At 56.3% G+C, this 16,752-nt stretch overlaps 1 protein-coding gene across 6 annotated transcripts in view; it reads left to right on the plus strand.

Annotated features, from left to right (window-relative positions):
- The first annotated feature begins 1,270 nt into the window (after nucleotides 1-1,270).
- RSPO1 (R-spondin 1) overlaps nucleotides 1,271-16,752 on the plus strand; it is a 28,711-nt gene continuing 13,229 nt past the window's right edge. The window contains exons 1-4 of one of the 6 annotated variants that reach the window (XM_083810348.1): nucleotides 1,271-1,495; nucleotides 11,944-13,382; nucleotides 14,510-14,585; nucleotides 14,723-14,843. The gene's annotated coding sequence lies outside the window, so the exon portion shown is untranslated. Of the gene's footprint in view, nucleotides 1,496-11,943; nucleotides 13,383-14,331; nucleotides 14,385-14,509; nucleotides 14,844-14,887; nucleotides 15,352-16,752 lie in introns of those variants that run through there. The other 5 variants (XM_083810346.1, XM_083810349.1, XM_083810347.1 and 2 more) reach the window with 5 other exon arrangements.

The raw sequence follows: 16,752 nt of genomic DNA on the forward strand, positions 1-16,752 counted from the left end.
CTGGGGGAAGCGGAGCCTCGGAGCTGCTGCAGGGCTGTTTCTCCTTGATCTCTTCCATCAGGAGCCCGTTTCATTGCTCATTAGCAACCCTTCGCCCCCAGCATGCACAACCCCTCCCCAAAATTGGCTGCATTATGCACCCACGTAGGAGGCTGCACCACCAAGGCTGCTGGGGCCCTTCTGCCGAAATACCCTGCAGTGCCCATAGGGGTGTGCATTAAAGCAGGAGGCGATTCAGATCCATCCCAAGATGAAAAGAGGCTGACTTTTAGAGCTACCAGCAGACAAGCTTAGTGCCTGTTGAAAATTAGGCCATTTCTAAACCCTCCTGAAGTTTCTAGTGGGTTCTGACAACGCAAGCGGCTGCAGCAATCCCCGTCCTCCCAGGGCAGAAGGTGGCGATGGCCCCGTCTCGCTCTGCTGGCAGCTGCCCGCGGCGCAGAGCAGCGCTCGGCGGAGCACGCGCGAGTGCTGCGGTGAATCGGGAAAGTTGTCCTGGCTTCATTTGTCACCAGGGAAGGTCAGGAGGTCCAGGGTGGGTGTCCCACACTGGGAGGAGAAGTCAGCTCCTGCCAGCGCAGCCACCAGCGCCGCGGTCCGAGCCGCGGGCGGGAGTCCCCCTTTCGTTTGGCTCCGTGCGACCGATGGCTATTGGCTATTCCGGAGCTGGTTTCCATGATTTTTTTCCCTTTTTTTTTTTTTTTTTGTTCGAAAAGAAAAAAAAGTTGAACAATTCTGGATTCATCCCCATGTGGAACGGGAAAAATTTTGAAATCTTGAACATTTTTGAGGGCTCAAAAACAATTTCCCACCCAGCTATAGCCACCAGTCTCATCAGGATGTGTTTGAAACAACTCCAGCAGGAGCTGAGCAGAGCTGGTCTCAGCTGGATACCACTCTCGACGAGAAATGCAGTGGTCAGGGGTCATGTTTCTTCAGAAAAAAAGTATCTTCAATAGCTCAGGAAGTTATTAGTGTCTGCTAACAATAAGAGCTTTGGGTTGATTCAATAGATACTCATTTTAATTGTAAAATGCCAGTAATGAGAAATGTGCCATCCAATGACTCATTTTTCCCTTGTAAAAATTATTGGACATTTTTATTAGTTTTACAAATGACAGGACCTCGTATTTCTGAGAACACTTTATACAAGCCTTGCACAAGCCCACTCTCATAAAAGCGTGTCTGTGGTGACATCCGGAGCCACAAGAAGGGGAGCGGTAGAAAGGCCCAAAGTGGTGAGGACAGCCCACAAGTGGAACTGGCAGGACCGAACCCCAAGAGGGTGGGAAGGGGTGGATACAGCGTCGGAGACATGAGGTTCGGCGCTGCTTCCCAGCAGAGCCTTTCTGGAGAGGCACGGGACAGGCGGGGATGGGTGCCAGCCGGCGCCCGGCGGTCCGCCCGGCGCAGAGCCCCGTCGTGGGGCAGCGGTGCCGGCGCTGAGCGCCCGTCCGGGTGGGAGATGAGCAGGGACGGCAGGAGCCAGCCCCAGGTAAGAGCCCACCCAGCCCCTCTGCGTGGCCGAGGGGGACCACGAGCGCTCCGCTCCCCTCCGAGCTGCTGCTCTCCACGGTTAACCCCGGCGCCCGGCTTTATCCATCTTGGCTTTATCTCTGCCGCCCGACAGCGCGGACCTGGGGGTGCGCAGCGGGGCTGGCCCCACGCTCGCCTTGGCTTTCCATCAAGCAGATAAGAGGTGGAAGGGGAGGAGGGGGCAGGAAGGCGAGGGGCACCGGGGACAGCCTGCGCCCAGCCCCGCCGCCGCGGCATCGCTGGTGGGGAGCGCTCCCGGGGCGTCTCTCCTCCTCCAGACAAGGCTGCTTTGACCAGACTGTGCTCTTTTATGAAATCCCAGCGATTTCCCATGGAGAATTAATTTGCACGAGGCAGAAAAAAAAAAAAAAGATCGTTTTAGAGAATTTCTCGTTTCAGCGTTTCATTTCTCCTCTCTTGTTGACATTATTTGTATTTTTGTTTACATCTGCTCGTCACGAGCCATCTGTAATCCTGCACAGTGTACCATGAGCTGGCATGATATGACATAATATGAGAGCTGAGATAGCCTATTATTTCTATTTTAGTTTGGAGGATATTTTAAACTTTATGTTATCCAGGAAATTTCTGAAATATTTGTCTTCATTCCAAGCCAGAACGAAAACAATTTTGGAAATGTCGGAAGTGCCCGTGAAACAAGTAGCGAGCGCTTCCAGCTCGGCCGCTGCCTGTGGTGGGGTGGCCGGCGGGGAGGCCCGGGGAGGGCAGTGGGCAGGGGGACAATGGGCACAGGGACTGGGGCTGGCAGCGGGTTGTGACAGCAGTGGAGTCGGCTGGGGGTGTTGGGATGGATAATTCTGCCACGAGCCAGTGCAGCCCTGGCTTTCCCTCCCTATCTGGGTCAGGACGCGCTGGGAGGGGTGCAGGAGTGGGGCCGTATCCGTGGTCAGTGCACTTTGGGGCCTGCCTGCAGGCTCTCGCAGGGTTTTAGTCGGTCCTGAGCCCGAGGGCTTGCGGACACCTTGCAGAGAGGGCACAAGGCTGTGCCGAGCAGAGAAGCCATCCCCAGCAGCCTCCCCGTCTCCTGGGTCAGACAGCTTCCTCGCTCCAGGCCATGCCAGGAGGGACTGGGGCAGCTCTGCAGACCCTCTCTGGTTTGGGAGGCACAAGCCCGGGATGCAGAGATGCTGTGCTCAGCCCAACCCCGGTGCTGTGCCCGCTGTGGGACAGGAGCTGTGGGAAGCCAGGGTCCCGTCTGCGTGCGCCCTGCAGGAAAACACTGTTGTTTCCCCCAAGTAATTGTCTCTGCCTCGCTGCCGAGACGCTCAGAGCTTCGCTTTGTGTGCTCTGGGAACCAGCGATTTGTAAAGACACGCTGCTGGGCTAATCCTCCATCAGCTCCCAGAGCCCAGACCAGCTGGGGTCTGGCAGCTCTTCCCCTTCTCCGTCTCCAGCCTCCTCAAACAGCGAGTGTCTCCGTAACGAGCCGCTTACAGGTTCTGACTTATACGCAGCACAGAGCAGCAGCTCACTGCGGTCGGGAGCCAGGGCTGCATGGGCACGTTGTGCCAGGCAGGCACGCCAGCGGTGCCAGCGTGGTGCCATGCCATGTGCAGAGTCCCGGGGGCGATGCCAGCCCTGGTGGTGAAAGCATCTTGGCACTGTCCCTGCTCCGGAGCCGTTGTTGTGCCCTGGAGACGCTTTTACGGAAGGGAGCTCCTTTCACGGCACGGTTTGCCGTGGCTCCGATCCACGAGCTAATACATTGGGGAAACAATAAAATTAGGCTCTAAAAAAAGATACCTTCCTCTTTGTGCGCAGGAAATCTCACGCTCTGCGTGGAGCTTTTAATAGCGAGCACAGTAGCGCCGCGCGTCTTGAACTGAATTAAAGCTCCCTCGTGCCGTTCCCCAGCGCGCAGCTTTGCCGAGCCGCACGCCCCGTGGCTGGACGAGCATCGGGGGGACTGCTAGGAAGGGGGGGCATGGCCGGTGCCTCCCAGATGAGGTTTGGGAGGGCAGAGAGGGCCTGAAGCTCGAGGCGCTGAGGTTTCTGTAGGCTAGCAGCTGGCACGTCGGTGGGTGCTGGCTGGCATCGGACCCGGGATCTGTTAGCAGGTAGCGTACGCGGAGCTGGAGCCGCGTTAATCTTGGGTCTGCCAAGGAGAAAGGCTGGCACGGTGACATCCTCAGCGAGCCAGCTGTCAGTGCAGAATAAATAGAGCCCTGCAAGCTGTGCTGTGCCCCAGGCTGCTGCAGGCAGCTTGCAGGAGGCAGAGCAGCAGGATGCTGCTGTTAACCACCCGCTGCCCGAGCAGACAGCGGCATCCCCCCAGCCTGGACGGCTTGGTCCAGCCTGAGCCTGGGTTTTGCTCCCCGATTCCAGCCAGCCCCGCTGCAGCTCGGTTTGGGGTTAACCATGATGGTGCTGTGGGAGGGCTGCAAGAACGGTGCTGTTGGGGAGGCTGAGGGGCACCCTGACACCCTCAGTGCCTGTCCTGGGTGGCAGGAGACCCTCCGGGTGCACCATGAGTGGCACCCAAAGGGGTGGCTGGCACAAGAGCCTGGTGGTAAATCTGGGGGTGGCAGGGGGTCTGAGGGGGACTTTGGTGCAGCACACAACGACTTGCCCAAGGCCACTCCAGATGGCGGTGAGACAGGGGCAAGGAGCAAGAATCCCCCACCCATTGCTGCCCACGGTGCACGACCACCACAAGTGCAGAGCGTGGGGACAGGCTGGGGGGCTGCACCCATGGGTGCTGTGCCCCAGGCTGGGCAGCAGTGGGGGCTGCCAGGGTCCCCCCCCCGGTGGTGCAGGAGCCGAGTGTCCGGAGGGGACAGGCACCGTGCTGTGGGGAGGGAGCGGGTTTGTCCCCCCAAAATGCGATCGTCCTGTGGTCCTTGGGGGAAGCACTAACGCCACCGCTCCGCACGTATCGAGGGCCTGTGATTTTTAAGAAAACTCATTTTGAAGCTGACTGGAGTCTGTCAGAGCAAATCAGTTGCAGTTTCAGATAGCCACTTGTTTCTGGTTTAACCCTGGGAAAGCAACTGGGCTACAAATGTTTACCTTATGAGGTAAACCATCAATATCCTTGAAACTTTGATTAAAAAAAAAATACTGGACTGGAGCATCTTGTGGGTTTCTCCCCACCCCCACCCCCCACCCTGATTCGTTTCACAATATGCCAGAAGCATGGCTTGAGTTAGGGCTTTGGCAGGGGCTTTTATCATGATGGATATAGTGGAGGCTAGAAAAGAAATTTGGTTATCAGAGGATGCCAGAACTCAACTTCCTAGCACATACATTTAATAACGCGAAAGTTCTCCTTTAAAGGTCTCCTTAGAACAAGTCCTAGTCATCGCAGAATGCATGCAGATAAATTAAATTACATTTTAATAGCGGAGAAGTCATTTCTGGGCCGGGCGCAACAGTGAAAGTATGTTCTCTCTTAGACAAAAGTAGCCTCATCTCCCATCAAAGTTCTGAATGCTACCATATGAAAAACTTAATTGGAAATGAAACCCCGGAGCTCCCAGGGCAGAGGCTCCATGAGAGGCTGTCACGTCCATGGTAGCTCTTGCTGACACTGCAATCACTGGAGAGTCGCTCTCCCTCGTAGCAAACGAGAAGGCATCTCCAAGAAATAACATCTCCTGCCTTTTGCAGTGCTGGAGAGAGGGGCTGGCCGTGGGTTTTGTGCAGCTCAGCCCCGGCTCTTCCTCGGGGAGCAGAGGCGCGAAGCCGCAGCCTCCTGCCAGCAGCAGCAAGGCGCTTCCCACGCACGCCCCGTGCCCTTCACAGATCCCGCTGCACATGCCTGGGATCTGCATGAGCGGCTTGGAGGAGATTATAAAAGGCACAACGGGGAAATAGATGCTCATTTCCCATTAACTTTAACCAGGAGCGTGGCTCCGACCTGCCCCTCACCCCTCTGTCAGTGCCCCGGGCTGTCAGTGCTGTCTGCAGCACACACGTGGGGTGGAAGCTGGATGAGTCCCTGCGGTGCAGGGCTCCTGGATGGTCCCGTCCCTTTTGGGGTGGCTGTCTCCTATACCGTGTGCCCGAGCATCTCCCTCAGTCACCAAAACCCCCAAACAGAGAATCAGGCAAGCGGCCCTGCGTGGTTTGTGCTTCAAACCTCTTGCCACTGACCGGCAGGAGAGGAGCTGCCCATCACCCGAAGCTTCTGAATATCCAAGCTCCCTGGGCTATCTCACTGATATATTTTTTTTAAATCCACCTTTTCTGAACCTTGTGGCTCAGTGCCATCCGAGCGGCGGGGGGCGTGGGGCCACGCAGGATGGCTGTCCCCGCGGGGAGGGTGGCGGCGGAGGGTTTGGGACATATTTCATGCAGATGAGAAGAGTCTCTCAGTCATTCCCCTGTGCACCCTGGAGGCGTCACTGCATTTTCCCACAGAATGGCTCATCTGAACTTGCACTGACTGTCTAAAACCGCCAAGCCCCAAAGCAGACGTCGCGAGCATCTGCTCTGCCGCCCCGCGCGGCTCTCTGGCTAAGGCCTCGCTGAAGCATTCTTTCCTTTGCCTCAGACCATTGTTTTCAGCTCTGCCATCTTTTCGAGCCATGCACGATCCATTCTCTTCCTCGCGCCGTCATCTTGAAGATATTTAAAATATGCGCAGGCTTTTTCCGTGCAGACGCCGAGCTCGAAGCGGACAGCATGTGCGGAAGTGCCGCGGTGCGGCCGTGGGGTGGCACCGACCATCCCCTACCCCCAGCCCTCCACTTTCTCATCTTCCCCTTCATCCTCCCGATCTCTGCCTCTCCCTTCCCTTTCCCCCAAGACCCCAGGAGCCCCAGTCCCCGCTTTCTGCAACCCCAAGACCCGGCTCCCAGCACAGCCCAGCCTCCTCCCTGCAGCTCCCCGCCGAGCGCGGCGGCGGGGCTGGGCGTTGCTGCTTCTCCATGTTTATAGAATTACCCAAATCCCTAGGCAGAATTAGCTCCTTGCAGAGCATTGCACTCAATTAATTATATAGTTTAAAACACAATACATAGACATATCCCATCCGCACCAGCAAAGCTGAGGGCTCCACTGGAAACCTCTCAAAAGCCAGAGTGCAGCAGAATTAAGGCCGTATGCGCAGCCTTAGCCATGCTCCTTCAGCACACTCACAGCATATAGCCTTTAATTATAATTAAAATAATTATAGATGTGCTGCAAATGTCTCAGGGAACGCAGCGAGCAAGCACATTTCTACAGCTTTTGCTATACTGGTACAGCAAAATACTTTGCTGGTTTTGCTGTACTTTCGTTTTTGCTGTACAAATGATTTATTTCCCCTGATTTCGATACAGCGATATTCCTCGCCGCCTCCACGGGCTTTGGCTGACCCTGGGAAGGGTCCAGGGGCACCCCAGCTCTGCTCGCGCCACCGCAGGTGACTGACACCAGCGCTGGGGACTCCTGAGGTCACCCGCGTGTGTCCCCGTGCCGGGGTGGGAGTCCACAGCAATTACAAGCTTCCTGCGTGGCCTTCCCCTGGGGTTTTTGTCACGCATGATGTCTCACATCTGGGATCCGACCAGTCGGTGAGGATGGCAGTGCTATTTCCACGCCAAGCTGTAGCTTTTTCACCCCTAGCCATTTCAGAGTTTACAGCTATTGTGTTATATATTTTTTTTTAAATGTTGCAAGAATTTATATTGGGAAAAAGTGCCTTTTTTTTTTTTTTTTCTTTTCTCAGTGCCCTGGGAAATGTCATCCAGCAGGAATGTTCCCAAGAGCCGCTCGTGGCCGAGGGGAGGCTGGGCTCCAGCAGCTCTTTGGGGCCCCCCCCTGCCCCACACTCATGGCAGTGCCGAGCCTGGCAGCGGGGCAGAAACCCAGGGAGGGAGAAGCTGCTCGTGGGGCAGCCCCCGCTGCAAACGCTCCGGGTTTCGTGTCCTCCTCGCTGCGCTTCTCCCAGCTCCAGTTCTGGACAGAGTTACGAGACGTGCTGGAAGTCCCAGCCCTGTGGCCTGTCATCGTTTAAGCTTGACTTTAATAGTGTCTCAAAGCAATTTACTTTTCCCGAACATCAAAGCCCCCCGGAGTGATGCTGGGGGAGGCAGGGCTTCCCCGCACCGCTGGCACCAACGCTCAGGAGCAGCAGGATCCCTGCTGCTGGTGCTGGACACGGTCCTGGGTGGTGGTGGTGGCACCACGGGCTGGCTTTCCTCTGGAGCAGACCCTGCTTAAGCCTGAAAGAAAAGCTTGATGTGGCTTGGAAAGGTACACTGGGCGGTAGATGAGGGTTTCTGCAGGTTTGTTAAATAGAAAAATTGACTTTAATCCCGGAGCTACTGGTGTGTCTCACGTAGTGGAGGTCAAGGGGAGGAAGAGCTGAGGTGCTGCGCGCAGGAAGAGAAGCGAAATTCTCCAGGAGAAAGGAAATGACAGCACACGTTAAAGCACAAGTGAGGTTTGTATGATTGCCCTGCCACAAAGGTGCCGGATGCCTTTTCCTGAAGCAAAGCACCACAAAGGTGCGTGGGCGCTGCCCTGGCATGGCGAGCAACCACCCAGGAATCAGCAGCTCCCCATCTCCCTGCGGCACGGGACAGGAGAGGCAGCAGGGAGGAGTGCCCGTGGCTGCCTGCGGTTCTGCTCTGACCGACCCCATGGGGCCGTGTCCTGCGTGTGGGGAAGGAGGGCAGAAAGGAACCGAGCTGGGGCAGAGCTGAGCAGGGTGTTTGGGATCGTGCCTGCCTTCTACAGGCAGAAGGGAAACGATAAATGTGGATAGAGCCAGCAGAGGGCAACGCATGGGGCAACGCAGGGGGCAATGCCTGGGGCGGTGTTGGGGACAACGCACAATCAGGGCAGGGGGAGCCCAATTCTGCCCAGCACTTGGTGCAAGGACCGGGGCAGCTCCAGCAGGGCCAGGGATGGAGCCTTGGCCCACCTTGCAGATGTGAAGAGACGAGACCTGTCTGGGGGAGTGACACAACGATGGGGCAGGTGACGGGTGCTGGGAGCAGGCACAGCTTGGCTGTGGCTTTTCTGTACGACCTGACAACACCACACCTCAAAAACGCAGCTCCAGGAGCATCCAAGGGGGGAAAATAAGGAGGAGAAAGAAATAATGGAGTGATGCCAGCCTGCATCGCCTTCACCTCTGCCCCCTACCCTCCTGTGTGCCCGGGGATGCTGTGGGGTGCAGGGGGAGCAGCTCCCTGGTGGGAGCTCCCCGTGCCTGGGGCTGCCCCACAACCCCGCTGCTGGCCTCCTGAGTTTTGTAGAGGAAATTTTCTGCAAAAAAATGGCAGAGGCTCCTGCCTCCACAAACACAGCGCGCTGCTGTCCCTGCCAGAGCTCAGCGCTGGTTTGCCTCAAGGAATCTGTGAGATCTGTCCTGCTGTGATCTGTAACAATATTGGGATTAAATTAGCTTCCCTGAGCTGCAGAGGGGTCAGCGTGTGAGGCCCCCTGGTTAATCCAGCAGGCCAAAGAGAACAGAAGCCTCCCTGCACCGGGAAAAGGAAAACAACGGGGTCTGTTTGCAATCCGTGGAGCTAATTCAAACAGCATTCCTCAAACAACAGGGGAAAAGGGCCTTCGAAGCGAGCGGGAGGGGAGCGTTTCCCAGCATGCGCGTAACGCCGCTCCAAGGGCGGAGGCGAAGCGCCCAGCCTGCACGCGGTGTCCGGCCCCGAGGCGAGGTGCTGGACGCAGGACGGCTTGCTGGGGGCACGAATTCGCCACCCACACGCTGCCCTCTCCTACATTCTTCCCCCTCTCCTCCGTGCCCGGCGAGCACGGAGCGCACGGGATGCCCCGGTCATTCTGCGGGCACCGGGTAGCCTCGAGGTGCTCGCTCTGCCCTGGGAAAAGAGGCACGTCCCGGCGATGCCCCCCATAGCAGAGCAGCCCCCTTTCCGCTGGCTCCCCCGTGGCCCCGTGGAAGGAATGATCCCGCGTGCCCCCGTGCCTGACCCCCGAGCGGGGCTTGTGCAGGCTGCGATGGGAACTTGATAGTTGTCTTTGCAACCAGAGCGGTTGTTTATGCAAGAAGTTAGGCACTTGGGATAACTGTATTACCGGGGACTGAGGACTGCAGGTGTGCAGATATTATTAAAAACAATTGCCCAGGCTATCAATCATCCTGCGCTAGATAAGCCCCCTGAAAAGCAGACCTTTGTGTCCGAGAAGGGTGCAGAGAAACAGCACGGGGAAGGGCTGGGGCCGCAGTGCTGCAGAGGTTTCAGACCATTCTCCCTTTCCTTCTGGTGTCTCAGCGAGTGTCTTTTCTGCTTTTTGCTTATGCTGAGATATTATCGAAGGCTGATGAGGCACTGGGGATGAGTAATACATCCTCTGTGCCAGCTGAGAACTTGTAGGTGCTGGTATCTGCTCCTGCAGACAGGGTTAATGCCAGAGCCCTGGTCTGCCAGGAGCTGTGCTGCTGGCTACTGGAGCTGCTGGGGAGGGGGGGACCAAAGGGTCCCATCTGGGGTGTCCCCGCAGTCCCCAGGCACTATGGGGTCTCTGTGGGGGGATTGCTGTCACCTGGTAGCTGGGGGCACAAGGGGATGCGGGGCCGGAGCCGCAGCTGGGCGAGCTCCGCCAGATAAAGGCAGGGTTTTAATGGGGAGGGGAACCAAGTGCTCCAGCACTGGGTTTGGGGGTGCGGGAGTCACCGCTTTCTCTGCAGAAACAGGGGGAGGCTCCCCCTCGGAGCAGGCACTGTGATGTTTTGTGTGGAGTGAGGCACGGAGCCCTGTGAGGGAACGGCTGGACCTGGGCAGAGTTATCCAGGCTGGTGTAGGGGAGGATGAGACCTGCAGCTGACTTTTTTACCGAAAGCAACAAAAAAACACTGAATTCAGGTGGCCTACGTCTGCTTGGAAACACCTCCTTCCCTGCACAGACTGTTCATAAGGGTGGGATTTGGGATAGGGATGCATCTGCCCCAGGTTGTGCTGCGCCATCCCCATGGAGGAACATCGCTGCAGCCTGCTCGTGTCCTTGTCCCCGTGACCGGGACCTTTTCAGCTGAAGGTCTGGAGCCAGCTCCAAACCAAGGAGCAACCGGCACATGGAGCGAGGTGCCCTGCTCCTTTCCCTGCTCTGGGTTTAGGCAGGAGCACCAGGTCTGCCACGTGCTGGGCACTGCACAGGCTCTGGATTAGGAGCAGAGGCTTTTCATCTCACCTCAATAACGTGAACAAATGTAAGGATGTTGGAAAACCGGCCGTCAATCCTGTTGGCAACTGCAGGCAGCATCCAAGTCCTGCTGGAGTCAGTGCGGCGCTTCACTGGGCTGATGTCCTGGCTGTTGGAGGAGCAAATCTGGCGAGCTATTTATTCACGAGCCTTTCCTTCTCGATTGCATTCGGGCATCTTGCAAACGAGAGGAGAAGCTGCTGGGAAGGAAGTATTGGGGCAGCCCCTGGGAGCAGAGCACGAGGAGCGGGGACGGCTGGAGCCCACCACGCTGCCCCAGCACCTGCGCGGCCAGGACTTCTGCGGGCTGCAAGGAAAACCTCCTGAGTCAGCGGCTCTGCTTTCAATCTGGAGTGGCTTGGCGTTTTTGCCCTGTGAAAATGTGGAATTTCGTGTCCTTTTGTACAAGAGAGAAACAGCCTGTTTAGGATTAATTTAGGATCAGCCTCAAGAGCCATTAGCTAAAGCAAAACAAAACGGTAAATTAGCTGCCTGTCAGAAGGGGAAGAAATGTGGGACTTGATGCTGGATTTATTGTGGAGGGTGTTAAGGCAGGATTTAGTGTGATTTACTGTCCTCTGCAATGATACCTTCTAACACCAGGGAGCTGGCAAGCACATCGCCTTGCCTTCAGTCGGATACACTGTGCTGCTCGCTAATTATTGATGCGCCCGGTAGCCCTGGTCCTACTGCTGGATTTGTCAGCGTTTCCATTATAAAGCTCTGTCTTCAGGGGTTTATTGCTCGCTTATAAACATTTGCTCCACACTGAAACTTGATCTACAGCTGTCAAATGGAGCTGCAGTGATCCGAGAAAGATTAGAAAGAAAAAGGTTTGGCTATCCAACGCAAGCATAGAATTCAAAATCTTCAGTTCGTGAGATTTTTTGCTCTTCAGTTAATTTCATGACTTTGTCCCAGAGCAATGTCTGATGGCCCCTCAGAACTTCCTAGAACAGAAAGTAGAAAAACTCTAAATATAAATAGAAAAGGTCTTTAATACGAAGACTGACGGCAGTGACCACGTAGCATCTGTGCAATATTCAGACCAAATTCCCTAATGCTCCTACAAGACAGCAACGAGCTCAGAAGATGCTGTTTACAAGTAGGAAACCAGGGACATTTAAAGAGGTGCCGAAGACAATTCAGGACAAATAAAACATCCATATTCACATGCATTAACGCATACACAATGCAAAGAAAAATCTGCATGAAGGGTGAATTTTCTTTGTTGTCTGTTCTTGTTTTGCATTATTGTCCTCATACCTGAAGAACACAGATTCCCAGCGTGTTTGGGGGGCTTCATGCCATGTCCACTATGGCATCCCTCCTCTTCCTCATGGTGAAGAGCTCCAGGACTCCTGCCAGAGGCTGCTGAGGATGCCCAGAGACACATCTTCAGTGGTGGCTCGTGGAGCATCAGCAGGGACCTGCCCTGAACCCGAGCAAGGGATCCAGAGGAGGATTCAGGAGCTCACCATCAGTCCCATGACAGCCTGAGGAAGAGCCTGTGCCTTTTGCCTTTCAGCCAGGAGCTGTGAAAGCTTGGGGAAGATGAAGCGAAGATAATGCAGCTCATTTGTACGAGACTTTTGCTACTCACTGCCTGGTGAGTCACCCTGCTTGGCATCGCTCATATGTCAGCATGCTGTCCTGTAATGTCCCTAGGAAGACTTGGAAGCTGAGACAGAATTTTATTCATTACAGAAGAATTATGGCATCTGCTCGAGTGGATCTTACACCTAAAATAAATGCTGACATGTGTTCAGATGGTTAGAGGAGCTGACCCACTTCCCGGGGGAGCGCAGCCGTCTGGAGCCGGCCGCGGTCACAGCTGGCGGAAGAGGCGCTGGTGGCTGCGTCGCACCGAAAGGCAGGAGCAGGGGCTGTGCTGGAGGAAATCCCTGCTCCTGTGTGCCGCAGAGGGGAGGCACCTCCGGGCACGGGACAGGGCTGGGTATGGGATCCTTCCTGCTGACTCTTTCCTTGTACTGAGGGACGCCAGCCCCAGAGCAGATTGCTCCGTTGCGGTGAGCATCGCAGCGGTCTCTGGGCTGTGGCAAAGGTAAGGCTTTGCTGAAGACGCAGAACAGGAGCAGGAGTGAGCTGGGAGCCTGGAGCTCCTCTCCCTGCTCTGCAGAGCCGGGACTGTTCAGCCGCCAGCCCTGAAGCTCTGCCTCCTTCCACCCCGGTCATAGCACCACGCAGATGGGGCTTCCTCCCCGTAAGGAGCCAGCAGCCTGAGCCTGGGCAAGCTCCACCGGTGGTGGTTTCTGGGGATAATCGCCCGTTTTCTGGTTCAAACCCATGTAGTGCCACAGGAAGGATGGCTGGAGGAGGAGGAATGAGAGACAAAAGGCAAGGATGGAGCATTTTGTGCATCGCCTTCGGCAGCTCCCCAGACTCTGCCCACTGCAAGTCACACGTCTGTGCTTTAAGGGAACCGCTTGGTTGGGTTATCACCAAATAACCCCTAAGTAGAGAGTTCAGAAGATATCACCACCGATTTCTATATCACCCCTCAAAGACTGTGACCTGCAGATTACCTTCAGAGGCAGGCAGAGGCAGTGCCACAAGGAGAGCCTCGGGCAGGAGCAGACTTTGTGCCTGGGATTGCCACCGAGGGGCGAGGAACGTGGAGCAGCCGCAGAGACAGAGCGCAGGAGCAGATGTGCTACATTCTCCTGTGCTGGGGATGATGGTCTCGAATGGTAAGGAAGAAGATGGCATAGCCATTGCTGTCCCTCGCACAGCACCCATGTGTCCTCCCGAACCCACCCGTGGGTGGGAGTGGGCTCAAGACCCTGATTTTTGGCTCCTGGTGCCAATGGAGCAGCACTGGGGGATGAGCTGTTGGGGCTCCCCGCAGGTCCCCGTGTCGCAGGCACTGTGTCTGCCCCCTGGGAGCTGGGATGAGGGTCGGTGACACACGGGGACACTGCTGCCATCCCTCTCCCGAGCCCCTGGTGCAGCAGGCATGCTGCATGCAGCAGCGCATGCTGGTGAGGGTGGTGGCTGCGTGCTGCCGGGGCCAGATCCTGCTCAGCCCCCTGGGCACAGCAGCTCTCGGGGACACCAGCAAGGTGCCCACACCTCGGCTTTCCCCTTCACACCCCACACCCCTTGTGGAGCAGAGTCTGTCCCGGGAGGAGAAGGGGAAGGGGGATGACGATGGTGCAGCAGCGAGGAGGGAGAGGGGAGAGAGCTCGTGGGCTGCCTGGGTGCGACGCAGGGCAGGGAGCAGCAGGGCTCCACCGTGGGGACGTTTTCCCACGCGTGAGCATTTCCTCCTGTTGCACAGCTAGGGATGGAAAAATAACCAGGCTTTAAAGCTCATCGCCTTGGTGCCTTCCTCCCTCCCGAGGATAATAAGCTGCTTTTAATATTTGACATGTTTATTAACAGATGCAGTTGTGACAGCTGATGACTTCATATGCCAGTTACCACTGAAATGTTAGTAATAACTCGGAATTAAGTGTCATAAATAAAAAAGACTACAAAGAGAACGGGATGTTGTGTCACTCTGCAGTAATTTACTGAGACCCCGTTGGCTCTGGATGCAACACTGGAAGGTCCTTTGTTGAGCTCCAGTCCGGGTTTTGCAACAGTCACAATATTTTGGCTGGATATTGTCTTAGGAGGTGGTACTAGTGGGGTGGAATTCCCTCATGCAGGAGTTTGCACTAGATGCCTTTACAAAGCTGGATACTCCGGTAATAACAATAATAAAAAAACCCTACCCGGTGGATGGGGATGGAGTCTACGGCACTGAGACCAGGATTTATTAATGTGCAAATTGCTCTGATATGATCACATACTTTCTGCTTTGCATACAAAGGGAGCAGCGTGGGCTGATGGAGTATGAACTAGCCTGGGCGATCTTTACGAGCTGAAATCCTGCACATCACAGAAGGGTTTGTTTCTCTGCGCAAAACCTGGGAAGCTGTTAGAAACCTGCTTTTAAAAAACAAGTCAACAAAACCCCCAGACCCAAATGCACCAGACTTCTCCATGAACTCGCCATGAAAGTATTTTTCATTTTTTTTGACAGAAACGTGCATGTAACTTTCTCTGGAGGAACCGAGGATTTTTGTAGTTGGTCTTGTAGTGTTTTAAAGCTGGGAAACCAGTAAGAGTCTTTTCAGCAGTGATGAGGGAGTGACAAGTCAGAGGTAAGGGCTTCAGAATGCATGTTTGTTTAGATGAAGCTTTTGCAATGTGGGCTGCTAATGAGGAACGCGAGCCTTGTCAGCATCCGACTTGCGGCTTTGCCTTGTGCAACGCGGATAATGAGTTCAGACAATGAAAGCTGGGAGAAATCACAGCCCGATCTGCCGGGATCCCCGGCTCCCCCACCCCCAAGGTGAGCGGGGCTGTGCAGGGGAGCCGGGCTGCCTCTGTCTCCCGTTCCTGCTGCTTTCCCTTCCCAAAGCTGGCACCGGGGCGTGCAGAGCGAGTCGGTGACACTCATTAGTGCGCGGAGCTCGTTACAGCTCCTGGACCGGCTGCGGCTGCTCGGTGTGCTGCCGTGCACCGGCTCGCGGGGAGAGGAGTGGGCTCGGGCTGCACAATTTGGGGACCGACCCGTTAAGTGGTCCCTGCCTCGATACCGACCCTTAATTCAGCCTCCTGCGGAGGACGGCACCCATGGGGGCACGGCAGGCAGCCGAGGAGCGTGGGGTAAGTGCGTGCTCCCAGGGGTTTTGGACTTGGGATCAGTGGGGAAATGGTTAACGGTGATCATGGGAATAATTACACGGCCGTGTTAACACGCCGGGTGCTGCCGTGTAGGGGAAGTGCTGCCGTGTCTGGGCGCTGGGCGGACGAGCCCGGGGGTTAGCGGGGGCTTGGGCTCTGTGCTGCTGTGATCCCACGGCCAGGCAGGGACCTGGCTCCCTTCTGGGTGTCCCCAACGTGTGCTCGGATCGTGGTGAAGTCTCAGACCCATCCTCGTGGTCCTGTGCACCTACAGAGCTGGGCTGCAGCATGATGCAGGCGCTGGGGGAGTCTCATCCTTGGGCTCCTACGGTTTCTATAGGTTCAGGCACGTGCGTTCCCCTGAACGGCCCTCAAGGTGGGTGTGGGGGTGTGCAGGTGATGCGCTTTGGGTTTAAAGGAGTGTTTTACAGCAAAAGGCATTAAAATAAGGCAGTAGTGGCAGAAGCAAATGTTGCACGGCATGGTAGGGATGGAGCCTTTGCTCTCCTGTGCACAGGTCACTGGCCACCAGTGCAGGAAGCCCTGCAAGGTGAAGGTCCGTGAACTTGAGGCAGTGTTTAAAGGTGCTGTTTGGTGGCCAGGCTTTAGCTGAGATCCCGTGGGGACCCAGCACTTGCAGTGAAACCTCTGCCCGCAGCTCCACCCACTCTGAATTATTTTGCCTGGAGTCCACCTGTGCCCCTGACCTCCTGCCTGCCAGCTCACCTCCGGCCCGGGCCGGGGACGCGGTGGCTCTGCGGGACGCGGGCGCTGTGCCATGCCTGGAAGCCACCCTGGGGAAGAGGCTCCTTCCAGCTGGCTCCGTGCCCCGGCCCCGGCTGCGAGAGCAGCAGCACCACCCTGAGGGACGTGGCGGGGAGCGAGCGCGGGGCGCGGGAGCACCCGCTCTGGTGGCAGAGGGGGCATGGATGCGACCCCGCCAGCACACCCGAAATAAGCCAGCCACAGCCAACCCTGTGGTACCGTTGCCCAAGCTAGACCCGAGCACCTTTCTGCCCCCACCATGGGGCTGGGAGGCTCTGCTGGCAAAGCAAGAGCTGGAGGGGATGGGACAGCCTGTGGGGACAGCCACAGGGTGGGAAAGTGTCATCTCCCCCAAGGATGGAGGCGTTGGCTGGAGACCCTGGTACAGACACAGCTGTCCAGCCATGCCCACAGGCAACCTGTTGCTGCGATGATCCTCTGTGATAGAAAAAAATTCTTGTAAAAAAAAGAAAAAAAAAACTCAAAAGTGTTTGCAGCAACAGCTGGCCAGGAGAAAGCTCGGGCTGCCCTGCTCGCTGCCTCCCACCAGCGCAACTCCTGGCCCTGCCCTGATGCCCAAAGCTGAGGCTCCTGGCTGGTTTTCCTGTTGTGTTTTTC

The sequence above is a fragment of the Anser anser genome (genome assembly GCF_964211835.1).
Source record: "Anser anser genome assembly, chromosome: 24".
Taxonomy (NCBI): domain Eukaryota; kingdom Metazoa; phylum Chordata; class Aves; order Anseriformes; family Anatidae; genus Anser; species Anser anser.